The 15,930-nt window shown below is 50.1% G+C and overlaps 1 long non-coding RNA gene across 1 annotated transcript; it reads right to left on the minus strand.

Moving 5' to 3' along the window:
• Positions 1-4,137: 4,137 nt before the first annotated feature.
• Positions 4,138-15,637, minus strand: LOC102156217. Its single transcript, XR_005380661.1, has 2 exons — positions 15,241-15,637; positions 4,138-9,077 (listed from the first exon to the last, which is right to left on the minus strand). It is a non-coding gene; the product is annotated as an uncharacterized LOC102156217 (long non-coding RNA).
• Between the last annotated feature and the right edge of the window lie 293 nt (positions 15,638-15,930).

Genomic DNA, 15,930 nt, shown 5'->3' on the forward strand with positions numbered 1-15,930 from the left:
CATCGATGGTGCTGGAATAATCAGTTACCCATTCAAGAGGGGAAAAAAATAGGTTTTCACCTCATGTCACATTTACAGAAAAAAAATTCCTAATGTTTTAAAGATGCACACATTTTTCAAAATTATAAAAGTTGCAAAAGAAACAAGATAAAAATAATTCCATAATCTTAAAAATGTGAAAAGCCTTCCTTGAAAATAGACAAGCCTCAGAATCCATAAAGAAAAGAAACTAGGGGAATCCCTGGGTGGCATAGAGGTTTAGTGCCCGCCTTCAGGCCAGGGCGTGATCCTGGAGACCCGGAATCGAGTCCCACATCAGGCTCCCTGCATGGAGCCTGCTTCTTCCTCTGCCTGTGTCTCTGCCTCTCTCTCTCTCTCTCTCTCTCTCTCTGTGTGTGTCTCTCATGAATAAATAAATAAAATCTTAAAAAAAAGAAAAAAGAAAAGAAAAGAAACTAACAATTTTACCTGCATAAATATTCAAATCTTTGGTATGGGAGATACACACTATAAACACAAGACAAACTAGGGACATACTATAACTGATATGACAAGCAATTGGTTAAAAGCTTTACTATATAAAGGGCTGCATTACAATAAGAAAAAGACCATCACATCAATAAAAAGATCAGGAGACAGAAATGAACATTTTACAGAAGAAGAAATACAAATAGCCACTAAATGTACCAAAAAAAAAAAAAAAAAAAGAAGCTCAACCTCATTAACTAGCAGTTTAAAATGAGAAGACAATAATATTTTCCCTCATCACTATCAAAGTCTTAAAAAGGAAGAGAGTACTCAACGTATTGAGGATGCGGAGAAATATTTTTGACCCATGACAGGGAACTGATCCAATGGAAATATTACAAAATGGCCCAAGAGATGTAGAACATTCTGCAGTTGGTCGAAGGAAAGAGGCAGACCTACCTATGTGAAGATTAAAAAAAAGTCCAAGAGACAATATCCTTGTGATCTCAATTTCTGTTTAAGAAGTAGGCAAAAAAAAAAAAAAAAAAGAAGTAGGCAAAACTATTGGTGTATTGAGAAGAATTTCTACAGCGGACTCTCAGTGGCAGTGGAATGGGGGAGGCGTCTTCATTGACTCTTTCCTCTTCTGTCACATTTACATTTTTTATGATCATGTATCGCTTTTATAATAAAAAGCAACGCGCATCTGACAGCTCTGCCCAGAGGGGTGAGGCAACTTGCCCAAGGTGGACAGTACGTGAAGACCAGCGGCTCTGGGTGTCCCAATGCCCAGGCTCCCACTGCCCCCAAGGTTCCTTCTTCCTGCTGAGGAAGAGCTTCACCCCCATGGAACCCATGAAGCACCCTGAAAAATGCCATTTGTCGCCACCTGTCGGCCATGCATGGCATTGGCTTAATGGGTTTCAAGTGGGGCCATGAGCCGGACGTTGTAATGGGACAGCTCAGTCAGTGCCAGGGCCAGTTTGCCCACTTGCCTCCTAAGGAAATCCTGTGAGGCCGTCTGTGGTTCTAGAAGGACCCCCTGAGAAATACAAATCAAAACCACAATGAGATACCACCTCACACCAGTGAGAATGGGGAAAATTAACAAGACAGGAAACCACAAATGTTGGAGAGGATGTGGAGAGAGGGGAACCTTCTTGCACTGTTGGTGGGAATGTGAACTGGTGCAGCCACTCTGGAAAACTGTGGAGGTTCCTCAAAGAGTTAAAAATAGATCTGCCCTACGACCCAGCAATTGCCCTGCTGGGGATTTACCCCAAAGATACAGATGCAATGAAACGCCGGGACACCTGCACCCCGATGTTTATAGTAGCAATGTCCACAATAGCCAAACTGTGGAAGGAGCCTCGGTGTCCTTAGAAAGATGAATGGATAAAGAAGATGTGGTTTATGTATACAATGGAATATTCCTCAGCCATTAGAAACGACAAATACCCACCATTTGCTTCAACTTGGATGGAACTGGAGGGTATTACGCTGAGTGAAGTAAGTCAATCGGAGAAGGACAAACATTAAATGTTCTCATTCATTTGGGGAATATAAATAATAGTGAAAGGGAATAGAAGGGAAGGGAGAAGAAATGGGTAGGAAATATCAGAAAGGGAGACAGAACATAAAGACTCCTAACTGGGAAACGAACTAGGGGTGGTGAAAGGGGAGGAGGGCGGGGGGTGGGGTTGAATGGGTGATGGGCACTGAGGGGGGCACCTGATGGGATGAGCACTGGGTGTTATTCTGTATGTTGGCAAATTGAACACCAATAGAAAATAAATTTATTATTTAAAAAAAATAGAAGGACTCTCTGAGCTGAGGAGTGGTGAGTCGGCTAGGGATTCCTTCTGCCACCCACACGAATGTTCCTGGATTTGCTATATGGGGAGACCTCACAAAGCTGGTGGCACAGGGCATTCCTGGTGGGGTGGTGGAGGTGGGCCTCAAAGTCCATGATGTCAGCTTGTACTGTAAAGTGCTTTATAATGTGCTTTTCCATCGATTACCTCATTTGATTTCCAGAATCATCTCCTGAAAGAAGAATCAGCGGACTGTTATTCCCATTCCAGAGGAAACCACTGAGACTCAGGAGGCTGAGCCACTGGCCAGGTCATACAGCCGGGAGGTGGGGAAGAAGGAATGAGAGGTTGGGTCAGCTTGGCCTTCATTCCCTGCTCCTGCCACACTGCTGCTTCTCTTCTGGAAAAACACCCACCCACCCTCGGTGCCTGGAAGCAAGTTCCCCTTGCTGGAGATTGGCCTTGACCATGGACACTGTGGAGTTTTCTGCGTGGTCTAGGATGACTTCTGGCCCCAGCCCCTACCCCAGTGCCTAGCATGCCTGGGTCTTCTCTGCCAGCATTTTTCTCCTTGGCAGCTAAGACTGGTTGAGTTGACTGTTTAAGGGGCCCAGGAGAAGTGCACAGATCTGAACATTCTCCAACAGAGGTTATCATTGCCCAGGAAAGGCTTCTAACCACCAGAACCTGGTCTGGGAGCCCCAAGAGGCATTGGTTCCCACTTGTGCTACATCAATCTAGAATAATGCCTGCCATACAGCAAGTGCTCAGGAAAGGTTTGCTGAATCAGTAGATTGGTAAGATCCTGGGTACCCACTCCAGGTTTTTGGATCTCACCCTGACCTCAGGCTATCCCTGTCCCCACCCTGAGACTCTTCTTCCCCCAATATAGCATGGGTGTGGGCCAGTCTCTGGGACTTGAAGCAATGCCACATGGCTAAGGGACACTACGAGCTTACATTCAGAACAAAGGGGTTGGAGGAGCAGAGGCCAGCTCTGTGCAAGAGACATAGAGCCAGAGGCTGCAGAGAATGGCAGGAGGGTATCCAGAGAGCTATTCCGAGCCCACCTTTCTAGTAGTTTCATTGGCTTCAACTTCCCCAGAATTTGACTCCACCAAGAGCAGCCCCTTAAAATCAGAGACCTTGCTTTTCTGCTTCTGTTTGTCCTCAGCGCATGGCAGGTGCATGTGAATGAATGTGGGCTCTTGTAACAATCTGCCACAGTAGAAATGAATTTGGGTAGTATAAAGTTTGGGAGTATAAATGACACTATAGGCTACACAGGCCAGCTCCCTCCATTGGAACCCAGATTTGCCGACGATCCCAGAGAGAGAAGGAGAGGGAAGCAATGGAGGAGATCTGGGCAGGATGAACAAGCTGATTTTCAGAGATCAGCCAAAGCCAAGGCCAGCTCACTTGGCTTGGGTTGGGAGCCAGGGGAACCTGATTGGGAGTCACCCAGCACATACCAGAACCCCCACATTGGCTCCAGCCAAAGCTCAATTACTGCTGGGAGAGGCATGATGCTCTCATAATGAAGTCATATCTATCGAAAAGATCCTTGAGGCTACTTACCTGTGAAATAATTACATGTGCCTCAGAACTAGGAGATCAAGGATTTTTATCCAACATCCCATGATGCTCTTAAAAAAAAGGTTTCACTATAAACTGCAGGTGGGGTGGGGAGAGGCAAGATTTCTGAGCCAGGGCACCATGTTTTAATTCCACCTTTTATGTTTTGGCATCATCTCATCTACGTGTATATATCTCTCTATAGACATATTAAAACAACATTAAAGGAGATTAAAAGAGCAACAATTGTCATCCATAATCATATTGCTATAACTCAGTTGTACCCACATGCATACACTTTATTTAATTACACAGGCCATACACCAATGTACTTTCATTGTCAGAAGCGAAACCATCAAGAAGTATACATTGTATAGTTGTATACATACATTGGAGTCAGTAATCGTGCCTGGTGCACACCATTCCCCCACCTGTTCCCCTTTCTTCCCTTGAAGTAGCACTGTTGTCATTTGTGTATCTTTCCAGAATTTTTCTCTAAGATCTCATTTGAGTATATACATGTAACTGTATATTAGGTAAATGTTTTTTAAAACATTAATGGGATCATATTATGTATTGTTCTGGAATGTGCTTTATCCCCCTGTAACAGGTCTTGGAGATGTTCTTATAATACTACATATAGATAGCTACTCCCATCTTTTTAATGGTAACATGATTTTCTGTAGTATGGAAGCAACACAATTTTTTACTAGGCCTCCACTGAAGGACACATGGGTTTCTTCCAATTTTTCAATATCCTACATAGATACCACCTCACACCAGTGAGAATGGGAAAATTAACAAAGCAGGAAACCACAAATGTTGGAGAGGATGCGGAGAGAGGGGAACCTTCTAGCACTGTTGGTGGGAATGTGAACTGGTGCAGCCACTCTGGAAAACTGTGGAGGTTCCTCAGAGTTAAAAATAGACCTGCCCTACGACAGGGGCAGGTATATATACGACAGAATATATATATATTCTCAGCTTTGTTCAGCCTTAAGCTTTCTGCCTCTATCACGTGGCTGATGAATCTTTTTATTCATGTCAGCAGATTGTCCTATTGGGGAATGTCAGCTCCACAAGGGCAGAGATTTTGTATTTTCTTTACTTCTATGTCCTCGGCGCCCATCCCAGTGCTTGCTCGGCAGCCGTGCACAGTATATATTTGTTGGATGAAAAACTGACCAGCAAGAGAAGGACATAGCTGCAAACCATTTTAACATTAATGCTTGTCTAATGCTGGAACTTTACAGAGGCATGTTTGCTTCCTAATCACATTCTGTCCTTGGAACAACTGTGTGAAGTCAGTAGATCCTACATTGTTGTTACCCCCAACTTGGTGATAGAACAGCATCAGGAGGAAAAAAACATAGGGGATTTTATATCTGGGCACACTAAATAGTAGTTATCTAGTTTCCCAAATAATCTTTGAGAGCAAGAATCATGATCCACTAAATTGTTTAAGCCCTGTTAATTGCTGGTCAGGTGCAAATTTCCTTATAAATGGTAAATGCGCTATATTGATTGAATGACTAAATGATTCCCAAATACTATAAATACATGATTGATTGATTGATTGATTGATTGATTGATTGATTTTTGAGGGAGAAGCAGGTTTTGCTGAGCAGGGAGCCCCATGTGGGGCTTGATCACAGGAACTGGGATTGTGACCTGAGTTGAAGGCAGATGTTTAACCGACTGAGCCATCCAGGTGCCCCTAAATATGTGATTTTAAGTGGTGCCATACATCTGTGGGCACAGTCTACTAACCCACTTTGTTTTCAACACAGCAACCAAGCTATCCTGGCCCAACTTCACCCCCTGGTGGCTGGTATGGGGAATGGCCTTTCCTTCTTCCCCTGTGTTGGGGTTGATGCTTTTACCTGTTTCACCACTGGGTCAAGTTTTACCTGTGACAATCCTTTTCCGAGGTTTACACATCTTCTAAATTCCCATTACTTTTCTCTTTGGAATATTAGGTATTGCCCACCTCTGCTCCCTTCTAATTTGAAAGTCAAAACCAACCAACCCCAAACATGACTGAGAGGTCCAACTGTCATGCTCTGCCAAGAGAAGGAAAGACATATATTTTGAAGTAGAATCAGATCTAGGACCACAACCCTTCAAAGTGCCCCAGGACCTGAAGGGTGTCCCTACAGAGCTTCATCTAATTCCTTGTCCCAACAACTCACACTGCTTCAAAATGTGTTCTCCTCTGCCAACTAGCATTCACTTCTATTTTTGTTTTCTTTAATTATGACAACCTCTGTCACCACATCTATGAATCTTATTTATTTACAAGGTCATCTTCCTCTACTAGACAGTGAACTGCTTTAAGGGGAAAGATCATGAGATTTTTCATTTTTGAATCCCAAATGCTAACACAGTGTCTGGCAGAGAGCAGGCACATTTTGGCGGGGAGAGGGGGAAGGAATTTGCTTTTCATAGCAGTACAACCAGTACAATTCAACACACTTCTATTCCTACCCAGCCTACAATCCTTTATCTTAGGAGTAGGCAGCCAATAGATTTTTGAGGGGTGGAGAAACTTGAAACCTTGACTATTGTTTACCATTTTTAACACTGTTGCTGTGAGGGACAACATTCTGAGTCCTAGACAGTGATGAAGAGAGAAACTTTTGGAACATAATCTATTTGAAACTTTAGGCCTTCCAGCTTCCTTCCTGACTCAGCACAGATTCTTGTTAGGATCCAAGGGACACCAGGCCTCTATCAGGAAATGCAGTTCCTGACTACAAACATGGAGGAGAAACAGCATCAAAGAAGAGAGAGTTTGGTAGATGGTGGGTCCCAGCAAGATCTTAAGATTGCTTACCCTGTTAAGGATCCGGTCCTCTTGGATTTAGCCGTGGGCCTGCAAAAGGGGGCTGCTGGGGGCGGCTGCTTTATGGGGCCAAGTCTGGTATTCCTTTCTGTAAAGGTCCAGGTTCTGTGTATGGTATGTCTTAGCTGAGCATCTTATGCTTTTTTTCCTTTACCTCCCCAGCTTGGTCTTTGGCTATGATATTTGCCCAAGATTCTTCCTTTTCTTTCTTTTTTCTTTATTGAGGTATAAAATTCTATAGTAAAGTCCACAAGTCTTAAGTTCAATGAGTTCTGGCAATTATATACATACATGTTACCATCACCCAAGTCAAGAAAGAGGACATATCTAACACCCCTCAAAGTTTCCTTGTGCCTCTTTGTACCCAGACCTCTGCCAGAGGCAACCACTGTTCTGACTTCTACATCCAGTTATGCATTTCATAAAAACAGAACTACATGGCGTGTTTCTTTTCTTTCTTTATTTACTGGAACAGCAATAATGAAAATGTGTAGACATAATCAAATTTCTTTTCTTTTTCAAGGTGTCAAAAGTTAACATCCCCAAATGTTTGACAGTGGTGGCCTCTGGCTAGGGGAAATTCAAGTGCTCTTATTTACTTCTTCACACATTCTGTTCTTGTATGAAAATATTCATGTAATTTTATAATAAATAATGAGACAAAGCTCTTCCATGGAATGGAAGGACATGGCTCCTGGAGAATTGCGGAAGTGAGGTTCAGATGGGCATGGAGATGGAGCCCTGGCTGTCTGCAGGCTTATGCCATTCCCTGGCAAGGCTCTTCCTGGTGGCAGGGTACTTGGTACATCCCCTCCAGGTTAGAGACCTCTCAAGTAATTTCCTGTCTGGATTCTTGGTTATGCTTTTGGATACGGAATCATTTGACCAAAAGATTCCTCCTTTAAACTCTTCCCTTTGGATCTTAGCAAATAGGAAACACTGTCTAAACCAAGGTTTAAAAATTCCATTAAAATCATGAAAAATACACACATACGTAAATTTGAATTTTTATGATACATCTGAGCTTCAGTGATGAGCATAGGGCAAATGATTATAGAGCAAAATATATAAGTGTAGGTAAAATCTATACATGGTCATCTCTGAATATCATTGAACACAGGCAAGAAGCAATTCCCTGTTTTGTTTCTTTGATGGCTCTGTGACACAGCCGGGTACACACATGGAGAAGGAATGAGTACAAGAGAGGCATAAATGAAGAGAAAGTTTTGAATCCCCCAAATAATATTTGCAGGAACACTTAAAGAGAAAACAACCTAGCAATTTCACAACAGAATGCAAGGCCTGACTCTGTTGGTTAAATGGTCCCATATGTGGTGTGCGGAGCTGGGAGGCTTGGAATGGGCTGGCCCGGGCCAGTGCCAGGGCTCTGCGTGAACTGCCTGGGCAGTGAACACGTTGTTCAACTTCACTGAGCCTCTCTAACTGGCTAGTAACAGCAGTATCCACCTCGCTGGGCATGTGGGAAGGTGGCTGAAGCAAGGTGTGAGCAGGCTGTCTGCAAGCCATATATGCTACCCATATGCCATCTCTCTTGTCTGTTCCAGATCTGGAATAAATGCTCCGGAGAGAATGTGGGATCTAGGATCTGTATTTTGTGATAATTCACTTACTGGGGGACTCGGAGCAAAGTGTTCTCCCTTTTCTCACAAAGTGTTATCCTGATTTCCTCACTGGGGAGAAGAGGAGCATTATGTTAGGATGCAGGGGCTAGGGGGAGGAGGACAAATTGTTGGAATCACACAGCCCTGGGTTAGAATCCAAACCCCTTCATTTACTAACTTCATTTACTAACTAACTGTGTGTGTGTGTGTGTGTGTGTGTGTGTGTGTGTGTGATCTTGGGGGTGAATCCCTTTCTTTTGAAGTCTCAGTTTTCACATCTGGAGAGTGGGAATAGACTGATATTTCCATGAATTTCTGAGAAGACTGGATAAGATAGAACCTTGTAATGGATGCGTAGCACAGCATCTATACAGGTGCCATCAGTGATAGAAGTGGACTTTCTCATGCAAGATGCCCCCGCAGCAAATGAGCAATGAAATAGACCCTATCTTGTTCCCAGCACACCTGAGCAGCTGCCCCTTGAATCAGTCAGCAGGGCTCAGAGCAAGGGGCAGAAATATGGAACTCTCATGCTTACACAATGAGAATCAAGTTTTCCACCACGCTGGGCAGAGGCAAGATGGATCACCTGGATGGAGAAAATGCTACAGATGGGCCAGATGTGCTGAAGCCCATCTGGGGGAGATCCACGTCCACATGGTTGGCACTGTGATCCACTCTTCATCTGGAAGGCTTGGCATCCCCTGCGTGTTCAGACGCCTCGCCATGCAGCCAGGCCTGGAGACTGCAACCACTGGGGAGGGGGAAGGTCGGCTGTTTTATTTTTAGCAACATGAAGACTTTCTCCCACTCCCGGTCCCCAGCTCGTCCTAGGAGCCCCCTCAGGGACCGAGCAGGGAGGCCCCAACCTGCAATCTTCCACCCCTGTGACTTCCACCAAAACCTTTCCCGAAGGCTGGGGTTTGGACCCAGATCAGAGTTGGGCTCGGTCTCGCAGAGCTCAGGTTTTTGTTGGAAATGGGAAACCCAAATCTCTTGGTGAGCTGTGTGTGTGTGTGTGTGTGTGTGTGTGTGTGTGTGATTACAACTTTCACTGCTTTATTTCACAAGACCAGGTAGCCATTGGGGGTGGGGGTGGGGGCTCTTTTTAAGAAATGGCCCACGCACCCTGGCAGCCTCGGAACCTCCGTCTGGCCGCTAGGTCTTCTTGCTCCCCCCACACCCCAACCCAACCCAGCCCCTCTCCCGGACTCCCAGGCCTGGGAGTGGAAGGAGCCGCCTGCCGCTTCCCCAGCTGGAAAGTTCGGGCGTTTCTCAGGTCTGAAGCTGTCTTGGCCATACCTGGCTTCCACAGTCTCTTCCTTTCCTTTCTGTCCGCGCCCCCTCCCACCACGACGTGGGGCTCGGGTGCGGTTCCTGCCTCTTCCAGGGGCGCACGCGTGCGACCTGTGAGATGCCCGACCCGGTTCTCCCCGGCCCACGCCGCCGCCGCCGTCCTGCGGGAGCTGGCGACTCCCGCTCACCCCGGCCCCTAGAAGAAGCGGGCGGCCGCGGGCAGCACCGGCCGGGCGGGCGCTCGAGCCCCGGGCAGCTGCTCGGAGCGCGGGCCCCGGAGGGCGGCGGCCCGCAGGCGGCCGAGGCCGGGACCCGCCGGAGCCAGAGCGCCCCGCGCCGCCGCACCCCCCGCGAGGCCCGAGCCCGCCGCTGCGGCGTCTGCAGCCCCGAACCTCCGCCAGGCCTCGGCGGAGCATCTGCCGCACTCCCCAAATTCATTTTTAATTCATGACATCAGGTTAGGGACCGTCCGAGCCTCTAAACGGCCTCTCTCAAAACCAAAACAGCCACCGCCACGCAAATGCAAGGTCCAGAACGTCAGTCTCCTCCGTCCCCCGGGGGAACGGGGCGTTTGGAAAAGCGCGCTCCAGAGAGGGACCGTCCTCCCTCCCGTCCCCAGGGCCAAAATTGGACCCCCGGGTATTTGTCATAAAGACAGAGCTGGCGTCAAGGTGGTTTCGATCAGAACTCTGTAACGTTGCATTAAACAATCAAATATACGCTTTCAGGGAGATTATAAGGCTCCCCCAAGTACTTTTTGCACACACGACACATATATAATAAATGTATGTATATGTGCCTATACATCCAGAACTGTATACAGCATACAATACATACTGTGTAATTAAACACACGTTAATAAGTAATATAATGTAACATAAGAACTAGATGTTAAATATACGTCAAACAGCATGTAATATGATGAAACCATATAATCCATGTTATGTTAAATAATATGTAATATATAGCACATGATTTATATATTATATATAATAATAGGAATGATGCATAATCCAAACGGACCAGATACAATGTAATACATGATGGGTCACATAGATTAAACAGAATGTCCTCCTCTGAAATATCCCAGAGCCCCCAGGAAGCCTGAGAAGGAGGCAGGTGTACAATGGTTCTGGATGCTGGTGGCACCAGCCCCAGTCTTTGCCGCATCCCAGTTCCCCACCAGCCCACGTGTCTTGGGGTGGACATAAAGATTTCAGATGACTAGCTCCTTATTGGAGTAATGGAGTTAACAGATTATCTCTTATAGAGGTCAGTCTCCAATGAGGGGGGTGGGGCGACACAAATTCCGTAAATGAGACCCTAGGGCATCCTTCCTTACGTCGCCTGAAAGCCCTGAGCACTTGGCATTCGGTCCCCCCAGCGTCAACCTAAGTGTTCTGTCTCAGACACGTAAGAACTTAAAGTGCCATTTTCGAATGTCGGCATTTAGAGGCAATTTGGAAATTGAAACGAATCTTTATATGCAAGACTTGACGTTTCGGAGGCCCTTTAAAGCTGCGGTCAGAAAGGCAGCTAAGAAACCCGTGGATGGGCTGCAAGGAGACGATTCAAAGCAAAGCAAAACGCACAGTTAGAAATTTGATATTAACCGCGCACTTCCAAGTAATGCAGCTTAATGATAATTGCTGCGAGTGTTTACTCTTCTCATGCCGGAGAAATAGGAGAAACGCTTTGACAGAGAAGTTTACCCTGAAGAGTTACATCTTTTAAAAGGGGAAAATATCTTACAGGCCGACGTTGGCTTCCTGGCAAGCCAAAGCCGTGTGAATGGGAGCCAGTTTTTCTCCAGTTACCTAGAGGCGGCACCTCAAAATCCAGCGTCTGGGAGGTGGGAGCGTGTGCTAAGCGAGGGTGGTTCTGGTGGGAAGGCGCAGCGCTCTCCCCAGGGCGGGCCGGGCCCCAGGCGCGGCCTCCCGAACCCCGGCTCCGGGGTCGGAGGCCCGGGGCGCGCCGCGGAGAGCGCCCGGCTGCGGGCTTGTCCTCCGTCCCGGGGCGCGCCGCCGCGCCGGCGGCTTCTGTTTGCCGTCCCTTTAACTTTCCATTTCTGATTCTCTTCCCTTCGAGCGCCCTGCCGCGGAGCGTCAGGCAAGCTCTGTCGTCTGTGGGCTCTCACCTCAGAGTCAATATTATCTCAGATGGGCACAATAGACTGGAATGAAAAGCTAATATTGAACCAATGAGGTCCCTGCCCGCGCCGCCGCGATGCCACCCTTTGTTGCGCTGCTCCCGGCGAGCCGCGGGCGGCCGGCTAAGCGGAGGGCGGCTGCGCTCCGGCCTCTCCCCGTCCCCGCCCGGGTGGGGCAGACGGGCGGACCCCGCGCGGAGGCCCCGGAGCCCGCCCCGGAGGTCTCCTCGGGCGCCACTCCGCCTGCCGCCAGGGGCTGGCTGGCCACCCGGCCGCGCGGATGCTGGGCGCACAGCCGGTCCCCGCGCTCGGACGCGGAGCGGACGCAAACGGGGGAGCCGGGCCCGATGCGTCCAACCCCCGGGCGCTAGGAGTCCCGGAATGTGAATGTGGTGGGCAGGGGTGCAGCTGCGGGGCCCCAGCTGGAGGGGCTCCCTCCCACCAGTCCTGGGGGCAGCCTGGCCGCCGCCTGTAATTAAAGGCCGCGGGGGCCCAGGCTCCAGGAGTGGGTCTCATCAGGACCCGGGCTGGGTGGGGGGAGGCCGTCTCTGCGGGCCTCCTCGGAAGCTCCCTGTCCCTGGGCACTCTTCTGTCCCCTAGCCGGGTCCGCGCTCGCCGGAGGAGCTAGGGAGGCAGGGGTAGCTGGATGAGGGGCCTTCAGGCCGCCCTGCTGCCTGGGAGGGGAGCTGGGACCACGCTCTGCCCTTTCCGACCGCAGGCGCTGCTCTGTAGGCGCAGGGCCTCTCCGAGTCCCCCACGAGAGCCACCCCAGGGTGCGGGGCGCACGGAGTCTCCGCCGCCGCCGGGCCACCAGCGTTGCCCTGACAGCTCTCCGGCTCCCCGGCTGCAGTGAGGCCGATATCGGCCCTGAGCTTGGATCGCCAGAAGGGACCAGGGAAAGAGAAAGAGGGTGTGTGGGCGAGGCCTGAAAAGGTGGCCTGGATGACAACGGTGGGCAAGTGGCTTCCAGGCAGGCGCCAGAGTTCCGCCAACTGGAGCCTGGATGAACCTCCCTGCCGCCACGGTTGGGGCGCCCCCGGTCTGCCAGCGGGGGTGGGGGTGGGGCTCTTCGCTTTCTTTTCTCATTGGCTTGAATGTAGGTGTCTGGCAACACTGGGGGGTGGGGGTGGACGGGTCGGTCCCAGGGCCCCTCTTGGAAGGGCCACAGCATGGTCGGCTAGGAGGTGAGAATGCTTTGTGTCACCTCTTTGAGCCTCAGTTTTCTTTTCTTTCTTTCTTTCTTTTTTTTTTTTAAAGATTTTATTTATTTATAAGAGACACACAGAGAGAGACACACACAGGCAGAGGGAGAAGCAGGCTCCATGCAGGGAGCCTGATGTGGGACTCGATCCAGGGACCTCCGGATCACACCCTAGGCTGAAGGTAGTGCTAAACCGCTGAGCCACCAGAGCTGCGCTGAGCCTCAGTTTTCTTATCTGGAAAACGGGTATTATGGCTCCTTCCACATCAGATTCTGAAGTTCACTGAGATTACCAATGTGAGAAAACGGGCTTTTAAATGCTACAACTTCTAAACCTTCCAGGCATCCCCTCCAGGTTTCAAGGAGAGCTGCAGCCTTCAAGAGAAAGTTTCCAGTCTACCTCTTTCCTCAAATGGCAGGATCCCTTTCTCAGCCCTACCGCAGGCCCCTAGAGTCCAAAAAAAGTGGAGAGATACCGAGAGAAGACACAAATTCCTGAAAGAGGGTCTGGTGGGGCTCCAGTGTTTCAGAAGCCATCCCCAGGTCTGATGGTTCCTTAGTGCTGACAATCTCAAGGAGCTCCTAAAAGGACCGAACCCCAATTTACGAGGTCGGTCACAGGTGGCAAGAGCAGAGTCTCAAAGCAAAAGATGCCAAAGAAGGCAGTAGAGGAGTTAGAAGGTGTGTCCCCCACCTTCCATGCTGGCCCCGTGGCCTTTTGGACATCTTGTCCAGCTTCCTGGAGCACCTGGCAACAGTTGGTGCCCTTGAGTCCCAAAAGAGACATAGTTATAGGGGTGGGAGGAGGGGAGTGTGACAACTCTATCTACACAGGGAGGGGGCAGTGCAGGAGAGACAGGACTATCTCCACCCCTGCGGAGCAGTCCCTAGAGCAAGGCCAGTGGTTCCTAATCCCCGCTTGCCAGTCTGTGTCCATAAGTCTGTCCCTCACGCTTCTTTGCTTGGCCTTAGACTCATTTGAAGGCAGCTGAGGGAGACAGAGACCGGCATCTCCTCTGATTCTGTTTCTTTGCTTTCAGTAGTGAGTCCAGACAGCCTGTGTGTTGAGGGATTGATGAGTGAGGTAAATCTCTAGGGTCAGGTCCTGCCTGTAGCTCCAACCAGTGCGGAGTTCCTGGCTGTGAAATGTTAGATCTAAAATTGGATAGATCTCTGGAGCCCCAGGGGTTCACAAGCCCCTGCTAACATCCAGAGAAGGGCAGCACCAGTTTCCTGCAGTCGCCCGGGACAGCAGAGGCCGAGGCCAGGGTCCAGACACTGCGGTGAGGGCTTGGCCCCCAGGTGGACGCATTGAACAGTTACCTGGGGAGTGCCTCTCGCATTTCCAGAGACCCCCGCGAGGATGCCACGGCTTCACCTCACCGGAGAGGCTAGCCTGCCCCGGAGACAAGAGGAGGTCCCCGGGCTCCAAGAAGAAGGAGCCTGTCACCCGGCCCGCGGCGGCGGGGCCACCTAATTTCGTCTGATGACCAATCGCCGCCTGGGCTATAATCACCAGGACCCCAGTCTCGAGCGATCATTGGCCGCCCACGAGGGGGCGCGAAGCCGGAAGAGCCGCGCCCCGCGCCCCTAGCTCCTCCGACTCCACCGCGCGTGGGGCCAGCGCTGGGGAACAGGGGTCCATTCTCTGAACCACCGCAGTTGGGCAGCGGGATCTGGGACCTCAGGCACGGGTTTGTGGGTGCATTTGCGCAGTAGTTGGCCATCGCCCTGGCCCAGGTGATCACGGCCCTCCTGGTCCTTTTGAGAACTGAACCCGTTCCCCCTTCCTTGCACTCTTCGGAAAGAAGCCCGACTCCTCCAGGAGCTGAGATTGCAAGAGCTGGAGCTGATGGAGGGAGGAGGGACCCATTTCCACGTCGTCCTGTCTACTGTGTAGTCAGTGAGCCTCCATAGACCGCCTCTCCCGGCCCTGATGGCGGGCCCCGCAGGAGCTTGGCAGTGGGGCGCACCCCAGCACTCCCCAGGGCGCGCGGGGCTCAGGGCGCCGCGGCTATGCAGCCCGCTCCGGCCCTCGCCACTAGGCGCCGCTGCGCGCACGCGGATCCCGGCCCAGGGAGCAGCCTGGGGAGGACGCCAGGGAGGGATTTTGCTCTAATAACAATTTTTAAAAAACATGTTTTTAAAGGTATGAATTCTTTTCGTCTTCCCACCCTCTCCCTGCGCGTTCGAAGAGGCCGGGTTACTGGGAATCACGGTGGGTGGGAGGAGTTGTTAACGGAGCCCGAGGCCCTGACCATCCCCAGGTACCTTTTGCTTGTGTTGGGCCCGGGAAGGGGCTCTCCGGGGAAGGGGCTCACCCTTCGCCGACGTTCATGCTTCCTGGAGGGCTCACGGACCCCCGACCGGCTCCCAGGGAGGGCCCTGGACATCGCGGGGTGCACGAGGCCGGCTGGACCACCCCAAGCCATGACCTAACAATAATATTTGACGAACGGTGACTACGCCAAACATTAGCTCACATACCCCTCAACAACTGTTAGGATAATGCTATCTCCTGTTCACGGATAAGAAAACCAACCGAGACTCCTCGAGAAGGTGGTCGCAAATGTAGTGATCCCAGGCAGCACCTGGGCGTCTATCCTGAATTGCAGGAGGCGGTGAATACACCCCAGGGAGGAAACTCAGGGCAGAGAGCTGTGGGAGATTCCCCTCTCCACACACACACACACACACACACACACACACACACACATTTCTGCCCTTTGATACCTCCCACTAGCCAGGAATCCAGGCTTCTCTCACCTCAGCACCAGCCCAGGGAAGTCCTTGGCCTTTTGGGGGAGCATGGAGAAGCTAGTGGCAAGAGTGTGAGACCAGCAATGGCTTATGCTTGCACAACTATATTGTTCAGTTTTGAAGCCCAGGAACAAGCCCTGGAGATGGCAGGTAATAATAACAGCAACGCAGGAACAGGAGCTAACTTTTATTACAGCTCAT

This window comes from Canis lupus, chromosome 28, assembly GCF_011100685.1.
Source record: "Canis lupus familiaris isolate Mischka breed German Shepherd chromosome 28, alternate assembly UU_Cfam_GSD_1.0, whole genome shotgun sequence".
NCBI classification, from domain to species: domain Eukaryota; kingdom Metazoa; phylum Chordata; class Mammalia; order Carnivora; family Canidae; genus Canis; species Canis lupus.